The sequence below is a fragment of the Paramormyrops kingsleyae genome, chromosome 7, assembly GCF_048594095.1.
Source record: "Paramormyrops kingsleyae isolate MSU_618 chromosome 7, PKINGS_0.4, whole genome shotgun sequence".
In the NCBI taxonomy this organism is placed as follows: domain Eukaryota; kingdom Metazoa; phylum Chordata; class Actinopteri; order Osteoglossiformes; family Mormyridae; genus Paramormyrops; species Paramormyrops kingsleyae.
The window spans coordinates 28,384,674-28,394,672 of NC_132803.1; the positions used below are offsets into that span (position 1 = coordinate 28,384,674).

The 9,999-nt window shown below is 44.5% G+C and overlaps 1 long non-coding RNA gene across 1 annotated transcript; it reads right to left on the reverse strand.

Annotated features, from left to right (window-relative positions):
• Nucleotides 1-1,432: 1,432 nt before the first annotated feature.
• Nucleotides 1,433-6,522, reverse strand: LOC111833133 (uncharacterized). The gene is made up of 4 exons (XR_002835683.1): nucleotides 6,214-6,522; nucleotides 6,090-6,122; nucleotides 5,387-5,588; nucleotides 1,433-2,279 (listed from the first exon to the last, which is right to left on the reverse strand). It is a non-coding gene; the product is annotated as an uncharacterized lncRNA (long non-coding RNA).
• Between the last annotated feature and the right edge of the window lie 3,477 nt (nucleotides 6,523-9,999).

Here is a 9,999-nt window from a genome sequence, read left to right on the forward strand (position 1 = left end):
AGGGGTTGGGCTTGGCCCCTTAGTTACAGTGAAAGGAAGTCTTAATGCTGCAGCATTTGAAGCCATTTTGGACAATTTCATGCTCCCAACTTTGTGGGAACAGTTTGGGGATGGCCCCTTCCTGTTCCAACATGACTGTGCACCAGTGCACAAAGCAAGGACCATAAGGACATGGATGAGCGAGTCTGGTGTGGAGGAACTTGACTGACCTGCACAGAGCCCTGACCTCAACCCGACAGAACACCTTTGGGATGAATTAGAGCGGAGACTGTGAGCCAGGGCTTCTCGTCCAACATCAGTGCCTGACCTCACAAAGAATCCTGGCAGGATGGTCAAACATTCCCATAAACACACTGCTAAACCTTGTGGACAGCCTTCCCAGAAGAGCTGAAGCTGTTATAGCTGCAAAGGATGGGCCAGCTCCATATTAAAGCCAATGTATTAAGAATGGGATGTCATTAAAGTTCATGTGTGTGTAAAGGCAGGTGTCCCAATACTTTTGGAAATATAGTGTAAATTCTGACAAACTAGTGCAAGAAAACAACTTGACAGCAACAAACTGCTGCAGAACAAACTGTAAACATGGTGCTGCATTCTGATGGTTAAACATTTCAAAAGATGCCAGCAGAGGGGTGCAGAAGGGTAATCAGAATCAAAAATATATTGATTTGTGTATTTATAACATGAAGTCAGCATCCAGGTTCACTTTCCAACCTAAATTCTGTTTGAGGCATAAAAGAGTGAGATTCTTGGTAAACCTGCCCCTTCCAGAAGTTTGTCATAGGTGCGGACGGTCAGCTGCATTACGTCTGCCAGTCGGCGGCGGGAGGGGGGGGGACAAAGAGACGGTAAAAGACGCGGTGGCAGCCATTAAAGTGTCCGTCACCACCGCAGGTATCGGCAGTCTGTCCCGCCGCTTCCAGGGCTGATTAGTTTATTGTTTTTTCCTCCCGCCCTCCACCGCCATCGTTAGGCGTTTGGAATTATTCTGGGCTCTGGAATCACGCCGAAACCCGAGCGGCCAGACATTATTCATTAATCACGTCCCGGGCCGCGGTGACATCACTCGGTGAGCCATGCCTTTGCCGTAAACATTAAAGATGGCTGACACCTGTCTGCACAGACGCGGGGCCCCTCTATCTGCAGCTGGCCTTTCCATGGGCCTCTGGATGCAGATGATAATGCATCCATATCTCCAGATCGCTCTGAAGGCTGTCCGGTCGTTGTTGACTTGGACCTTTTGATAATGTAGTCCTCCTTGTTTCCATGGAAATTAGACCAAACATATAACTTTGGGTGGAGTGGGGCACAATATCAAAATGACTGGAAGTTATGAATTCAGTTCAGATTCTTTTGAAAGAACCTGTGCTTGACTCAGAGTCACACATAAAAGGCATTTATTATGAATGTATTTTAAATTTTTGTTATTCAGTTAATTTGAGTCCTTTGCAGCACAATACCAGTAGGACACCCCCAGGATGGTACTAACCCACCCTTTTAACCAAAGGGCCACCGTAGGGCTCTTTCAGACATAAGGTCCTGGTCCTGGGAGGGGTTTTCCCTCCCACCCTCACTGTCCAAGTTCTGGCTTCCATTATGTCTGGGCTGGAAGGGGGGTGCCGGGCCTTGACCTGTCCGCTACGACCCACCTGCCGTCATCACAGAAACCAGAGAAACCTAACGTCTCATGGCTGGTTCCCAGAACACCAGCGAATGGCCTTTGTGCGTCTGTTTACAAAACACTGAGGCAGCGGTGGCTGGGGACCGCCGCTTTAATTTGGACCTCGTCATTACGGAAAATTAAAGGTACTGTTACAGTCTATCAGCAGTGAGCCAGCAGTCATTGTTGACTATATACATGTAGTAATAATCCAACTCAGAGAAACCTTCCATCTGGCCGCTGAGGGAATTGGTGCTGAAAGAGAGTTTCTATGGCCATACCATTCATTAAGGAGCATAATTACAGTGGAAAATGTCCAAGGAAATGACAAATAATGACTGATATTTAAGTCTATTAAAGGTCCTGTAGCTAAATAACATTATTATATGAATGGTACTATACACTCAATAAATTCTAAAAAATGAGGGTAGCAAGGTGACACATGTTAGGAACCAGATTCTTGAGCAAAGGTTTCTGCTGAATGAAATCCCAGGGGACTCTGGGTAACGGGGCCAAAAGATCTGTTCCTCATAGATTTGTTCATTCTTCTTTATCCGCCCGCATCTCCCAGTGTGCAGGTCACTGGGAAGGCAGACAGGTAAAGGCGGCAGATGGAGAACTGGGAGGTGAGGAGAGACAGAAAGATGGGGAAGTAAAACAACATTTTAATAAAGGAGTGTAAGAAGGGCGGATGGGCGTGAATGAAGTCAGGTTATGAGGACATACATTGACTTTGCCTCTGTTTTGTTGTGGATCATATCAAACTGGATTCTGTTATTCTCGGGCCCAGAACACACACCCAGACCGTGTCCCACACCCTGCTGTAGCCCTTGCCAAAACTTGACGCTTGTTTTGTTTTCTTCCTACTCTCTGTTTTGTCAAACCCATCTCCACTTCCCTGTCTAGATAAAGTGCCCATATCTCCCTTTTCTCTCCTGTTACATGCCTTACAAACCTTGCCAGCAGGTTGTTGGGTCCAAGCACTAAGATTTCCAGTTCAAAGTTACACCCAACGATGACCGATGAATGCTCACTCAGCCAGTGGCTACGTCTCTTATCTTCTCCAGATGTTCGATCTGCTCTACAGGAGGCGCTCAGTCCCCTGTCCTGGTCTGTGTCAACGTCACGCCACACATGACATCATCTGTGCAGGGCGGTCATCGCCAGGGGCTCCGGTGTAAATCATCTGCCATTATTATGGCCTGGCTGATTTGGCAAAAGGTTGTTTGTTACTTGACAGGTGGATACATCCCAGTTCTTGCACAGATAGAAGCATGGATAACCTCTACCTGGTTAACAAGGCTTCAAATCCTGCAGAAATATTTTTAATCTGCTTAAAATGTATCCATCTGACAAGTGAAATTTGAACTGCTAGCTTTTTATGAACATTGCTTCCAAAAAAAATGAAGCTTGATTTAAGGGCTGGAGATAACGTATACTGTTATTAGCCAGTATAACATCTTCATATTCCTGCTGTTCTCAGCTCAGTTCCATAAAGGGGGAAATGAAATATATGGGTTCATTCAAACAGAAAAGAAGTAAATCATTATTTCAGCTTAAATTTCACTGGTCCTAGTTCAGAGATAACCATCAGTGTTAAAAACTGAATGGACTTCAAAATGTATCAGCAGCAAAAAGATGCAGTAATGCAGTGCTCCAGCAGATAGCCTGTGAACTGCGCAGCTAGCATGTAAATTGGACTTGCCCATGCAAAGGGAATGAGCCTTTGGTTTTTAAATCACTGTAAGTGAGCCTTATCTGAGTTTCGGACGTGCTCAGTACTGGCTTTGTATCACGGCCAGTGAAAAACACGGGAAGGAGAATCCTGAGGGTTTGACTGATACTTGAAAAGCTTTCGCCGACCCTGTCAACAGAGTTAAAAGGAAACAATGTGTTCAATGACAAAGTGGGCATGTAAGAATCCCATGATGCCCTTATTTCAGTTTCTGCTGCCCAGAAAAAGCAGGCACTCTTCATTGTGTCCCGATGGGCATTTGGGCTGTGCGGCACTTAGGCAAGCAGAACCTGTTCACCTGCTATCCAGGGTAATAAAATCTTGGGGTACTCTTGCTCCAAGTAATAGTTTGGTATCATCACATGGGCAACTTTAGTATTTCAGGCCCCAGCGGTTTCCAAACCCACCACCCAATCAGCACTCAGACACAGCACGGCGCTGAATTTGTGTGAACCAACCATGTTCCAGGCCTCGGAAGCCAACAGGAAGAATGCCACGCAACATTCTTCAGAAAATAATTAGGGTAACTGATACTCAACGTGGTATTTTTGCACCCTAGTGTCTCTCTACCAAGTTCGCTTTTGGGGAAACAAACATTGCACAAAAAACAGGGATAGGCAGTTGGAAGATGATTGACTACATCTCAAAACAAAAGTATTCAGTGAGTCACACAAGGAAAGACTGAGATGTGAAAATCAATGGAGGCCACAGAAAGAAGCAAAGACTTCTTAAGAAATCTTATTACAAGATATCCTGAAATACAGAATAGAAGAAGATTCAAACTGACCTTTTGTGAAATTCTCAAAAAATATGAGACAAAATATGAGAAATTCAAGCCTTTGTAATATGCATGGTGGTATAAATCTTTTTATTGAGAGTTAACTGGAATCTGGAAGCACTAAGTATGCAACTGAGACATTTCATATCTTTTGAGTATTTTAGACATGTCTCACCCAGAAGCCTTTAGCGGGGCCGTAGGCTGTGGGCCACAGGACAGTAGGATTAACGAAAAATTGAGCCTTTAAAACGGCAAACTCAATAGCAGCTCACTAACAAAACCATTTACTGTCAGCAAGCCTGCCCCTGATACTCCGCCTCTGCACTTTCCCTTCCTGAGCTGCCCAACTGGCCCAATTTATTTCTAACAAGGTCATTTATCCAATCAAGGTCAGTTGGGCTTCATTAAGTGGGGAAATGTTGGTACAGGGCTGGTAATCAATTACCATGGGAATGTGAAATCGCCTACAACCAGCCCCTTGCCATTACTCTGCTTCGCAAAGACTCCTGTGGCCTGTACTACGAAGTGGGGTTACTGGCTTATCGGGGTAACTTGTTGGATTTAAGGTACAACAGTTTAAATGGACTTCATATTCGTTCACTTACATTTTGCCCAGACTACCTTAAATCCGACAAGTTACCCTGATAAGCCAGTAACCCCGCTTCGTAGTACAGGCCACTAAGCTAAAGCTCTCTGCCACTTAAATAACATAATAAAAATTTTAAAAAGGATTTGACAACAACACAAACATATTTTTCTCAAAATTTTGTTTCAACCTTTCCCACCACACACATTTTTTAAACATTTCTCTGATCTCAAAGTTCTCAATACTAGAACATGTTGGTTTTGACTGATTTCAACGTCACCTTACAAATAAGTAACCTGACTGACAGGAAGTTGCATAGATAACACTCTGCCCGTACAAATTCAGACAGGTTGTGCACCTAAAGAGAGATGTGCATCAGATCTGAGACTGTATTTAAGTTAACAAACATTTCAACCTGCTTAAACTTCTAGATCTTCACATCAATATCATGTGACCCATGAAGTCACTCTCAATTCCACAGAAAACCCTTATGTGGCTTCTACCAATGCCTGAGCATGTCTGCTTTAGACAGAAACATCACAAAAAAGGTGTTTATAAAAAGAGAAAGTGGAAGAGTTAGAGAAAAGACAGTCAGAGTAAAGGGTGAGTTGTATTTCAGGGTCTTACCTAACTTTCTGAAATAGATGCACAGAGATGATGCAGAATCACAAAGGTAACGTCAGACTGCTTGACTCGAGCTTTTTAGCTCGATAATTGTTTTCATTCAGCCGCTGGGGCACAGAAGGTCATCCCCGCTGTCTTTATTGCGCCGGCCGCTTAATCACGAAATCCATCTTCGTTAAACCGGCAGGGAGACAATGGCCCTTCTCTGCAAAAGCGACAATTAACCTCAGCCACTCGAGCCATATTGAGAACACTCCATTTCTCACCGAGATGTGCCAGGAGTTAATTATTAACCGCCGCATCGGGCATTTAAAGACGTGCGTGTATCTGTTCATTTAAATCGCTGACCATAAAAAAATACAAAAAACGTACTGTAGCTGAAAAGCTGCAATTCATCTGGGGTCTACAATAAAACTGCCAATGGGCCGACGCTGAACAGCTGAGCCCGAAAGAGGAAGTTTCCGGAGGAAGTAACGGGGCTAGAGGCGCCCCTGAACATCGGTGCCGCCAGGCCAAAAGCATAACCATGAACACCTTACCGATATACATTTAACCGTTTCGCTTAGAATTTGTGATAATGTATGATCAGTTTCCAAAAAGCTAAAACACTGTCTGCCAGTAAATCAAACATCTGGAAGATGGACTGATGAACAAGACCACAATACAGACCAGAAGGATCAGCTACATTCTTTATTTGTTTACCTACCATTGTGGGGACTCCAGCTCAACCTCACTTTAACTGCAGCAGGGGAAAAAACATCGTATCTTAGGAGAAAGGACTAACAGTTAGCTTCAGAGAACTCCATGGCTTGCTAAAGATGGACACTTACCCTAGAACCTTCAGGAAATCTCTTCGTTCGGACTGATTTTAATGCAGCGTTGAAGCAACGCAAAACCAGCTGAATGCTAAAGAATCGCAAAGTGTGGGATTCAAAACCTGCGTCTCAAAGCCACTGGGTGGGTGACACTGGGTGGGTGACACTGGGGGCCACACCTCATTACACCGGCAGGTGGGTCATGTTATTATCAAAAAAAGCCATCAGACATCAATGACAGTGATGATGAAGCTCATGATCTTATGACATCAGCTACTGAGGACCACTGCAGCGGTGTCGCCAGAAGCCTTCGGGGCTGGGGGGCATTATGGGTTATTGTTGTTATGATTCTCTGCAATTATGCCCAGTATTGTGTGACACGGTCAGCACAGCAGGTCATGGCCCCAAGTCCGGGTTACTTGTCCTTTAGGTTACTCTTCTGCAGAAAATCATTCACGGGCCCTGTCACCCATACTCGGGTGGGGGGAGGGGGGAGGGCGGTAGGTTAAGTAGAGATCCTTGGGGAGGGAAGGGTGTTTAAATAATTGAGAGGCCTGTAGACTAGATGATGGTTCTTTTTTAATCCAGTGCATCATTCATTGATAGAGTGCCGTTAATCCCTTCATCTGTTTTAGCAGAACATGGCCCCATGGTTCTCCCAGTTGGGCGGGGGGGGGGGGGGGGGGGGGGGGGGGGGGGTAGGCTAACTAAACTTACAGCACTGTGCAATAGACCATTTAAGAAGGGAAACTTTTTTTTGCATGAAATGACAGGAACACAATGCAGCTTTGCATTTCAGCAGATAGATCATGATTAATATATGTTTAAATACTGTATGATTAATGTATGTTAATGCATGATTAGTGATTTCTTGCAAACGTAGGCCTACATTCATTGCACATTTTACCTCGCTCCCCCCGCCCGCAAACACACAATCACAACCCATTTTACCTCGCTCCCCCCGCCCGCAAACACACAATCACAACTCATTTTACCTCGCCCCCTCTTCATGCTCTTAGCCTCAATCTCTCCTTTCACAATTTCAAAGTTCAGCTACCAGCTGGAGGTGCTACCAGCTAAGCACATTAAATTGGCAGTTATTGGCAATATCATATTCAAAACGAAATCCGAAAAAAACCAAAATATCCAGTAGAGCGGCGGCCCTTTATATTATTCAGGACTGAGCAGAAGCCAGGCTGTGTGACTATTTCGGCGAGAAGCGGGGACAGTTGGAGCTTCCCGGGAGACGACGGAGGCGGCTTTAGGAGCGTGTGTTAAACGGGGACTCTGCAGCAGGACGCCTGCCAGCCGCAGGATTTTTTGCTAAGCAGTCATAGACCGTTGGCTTTAAAAAAATTACCACTCAGAGCCCCCCCGCCACCCAAACCTCACAACGGTACCGTCACTTAGCAGCTCCGTCGACCTTTAGTGCTGCAGCCCGATTCGCATTTTCCGTGCCAGTGGTCAAACCCGCAAGTTGTAGCGCTCCTAGCGGGACGCCATTCACGCAGCCGATCCGGTACCTATTGGACAAAATCATTTGCATCCTTCCGCTCAGGCCGCTGGTCAATGAGCGTACTAAACGACGTTAATTGAAACCTATATACTTTAATATGAGAAATGAGGTTTACTTTCCGCCAGGCGGGCCTCCCATATACCACCGCAGGTGCCTCTGTTGACAGTCCAGGAAATTAAAGGGTCCTGTTGCGCGCAGACAAACAGTATAGATTTACACTGCAGCACAGGTATGAAAACCCCCCGCGATCGTTTATTTACCCCGTGCATTGTGAGTGCTCTACCGCTGCGCCCCGCCTCCATAAAACCATAATCAAAGTTTAGACAGCCATCCAAGTATCGGGTTTTCCATTACTTTATTTGTTCAAAGGGGATTTAGCTAACTAAACTTCTAACAATGAGCTTTATATGGGCGTTTTAATTACACAGCACACGGCGCTGGGTTTGCAGGAAAAAAAAGGTACGGGATGGGGGTGGGAGCGGGGGCATAGGTGAGACTGAATTACCGACATCGTGCGAGAAATTTCGTAATTTTCCTAAATGACGATTCTTGTGGCTGCAGTTATCTGCGATTAAAATACGAGAAACCAAAAAAAAATCCAAAAGTGAGATATTTCTGGTGCGGACGGGTGAAGGGGTAGTTTCATGCAAACTGAATGTAGATGCCATGCTGAAAAGGCACAGATGCATTTGTCGGACTTGAGGTCCACATGGGGAAAAGCATATGGCGCGACTGTAAATTCTGCCTGAACCTTAACAATAGTGTATTTCACTTCATGGCTCGCCGCTGAACATACAGACAGCTGATCATTTAGAAAGAAAAAAGTAGCTTGTTTTGGCAATGCTCTGTGAACCTGATGCTAAGAAAACATGTATACCTGCACGGATATTTATTACAGCGGGAAGTGCACGTAAATTATTAAGTCATGCCGAGAGGAACACTTCATAATTCATAATGTAGTTATTAGGGCTCAAAAGGTTAAAGCCGTTATTTCTGCGACTCAGAATAGCTGCTCTTAAACACTGAGACTGGCTGACTTTCTGCCATATCTGTGTGGGAAATGAGCGGTTTCAGTTCATAGCCTCCTATGTGAAATCATGGTAAAGTGGCGACATGACTGCCATGAAGTACCTTAAAGTCAGTTTAAACCTTAAAGTCAGATTAAACTGTAAAGTCAGCAAGTAACCCCGGGGACACAGACTTGTAAGCGGTTCTTCAGATCCAGATCTGTTGTTCCTTTCATTAAGGGATTTTACCTTTAAGTGCCTTGTTGAATACACTTCAAGCGCCTTACTAAAATAATAAAATATCCCAGTCTATAAATGTACAAAGCTTTGGTCGTTATTTATGTGTCATTTATATACGAACATTTATATATGTATTATATATATTTATGTGTTAACAATGACAGTTTTAAACAGCAGGGATATTAAAGGTACAAATTAATTTGTTTTCACTCCAAAAATAACTACAGTAAATGTATCTATCAATTAAATTTTACTAGGTTGCTTGGCAGATACGATATGTGCATCATCGTAGACTCCTCCCATTCGTGGATCCAGATAGGGCCTTTTAATTTAGGCAGGTTGGGACAAGAAACTTGCACGAAGTAACTGTGGGGCCCATCGAGGACTTGAACTTGCATCTTCCTGGTCACAAGTGCGGTTCATTAGAGAGAGAGCGGGAGGAGAGGCAGAGAGAAAGAGTTAGTGGCGAGGGGCGTGTGCCTTCTGTCACAGATTTACGCATTAATCCGGGCAGCTGGACACTAAACGCACTGGAAGCTCGTCTCGTCCCCACCCCCCGACCACAGTACCCCATCAGAAATCCCAACTGAGCTAAATGCACCGGCAGAGCTCAAAATTCAGCTTGGTTAACACACATGGTCGGCCACGGCCCTCCTCTTCTCTTCCTCCACATCCACACGCGTGATAACAGCGGCCTCATATGCCGGTGTTCCGGGCAATTCAGTTTCCCTATGTTTCCCCTGTCCCGCGCTGATTTGTACACGGTTTCGCTGTTGTTTTCATGTCTTTTTAAGAAGCTCTTGAGGTAAACAAGCCATATATTTTAAAACATCACATGCCTTTCGATGTTTTTTGTTTTTACAGATAATAAATGAAAGTATTTAATTCGCTGGATAGAGATATTTCCTAATGAAAACGGTATAGTGTTGCTTATATAAGACCATATTATGCGTGACGATCTACTGTATTCACATGTAATAATGTACCTGAGTGATTTTCAGACATCAAACTTACATATTTGACTAAATATTAGGAGAA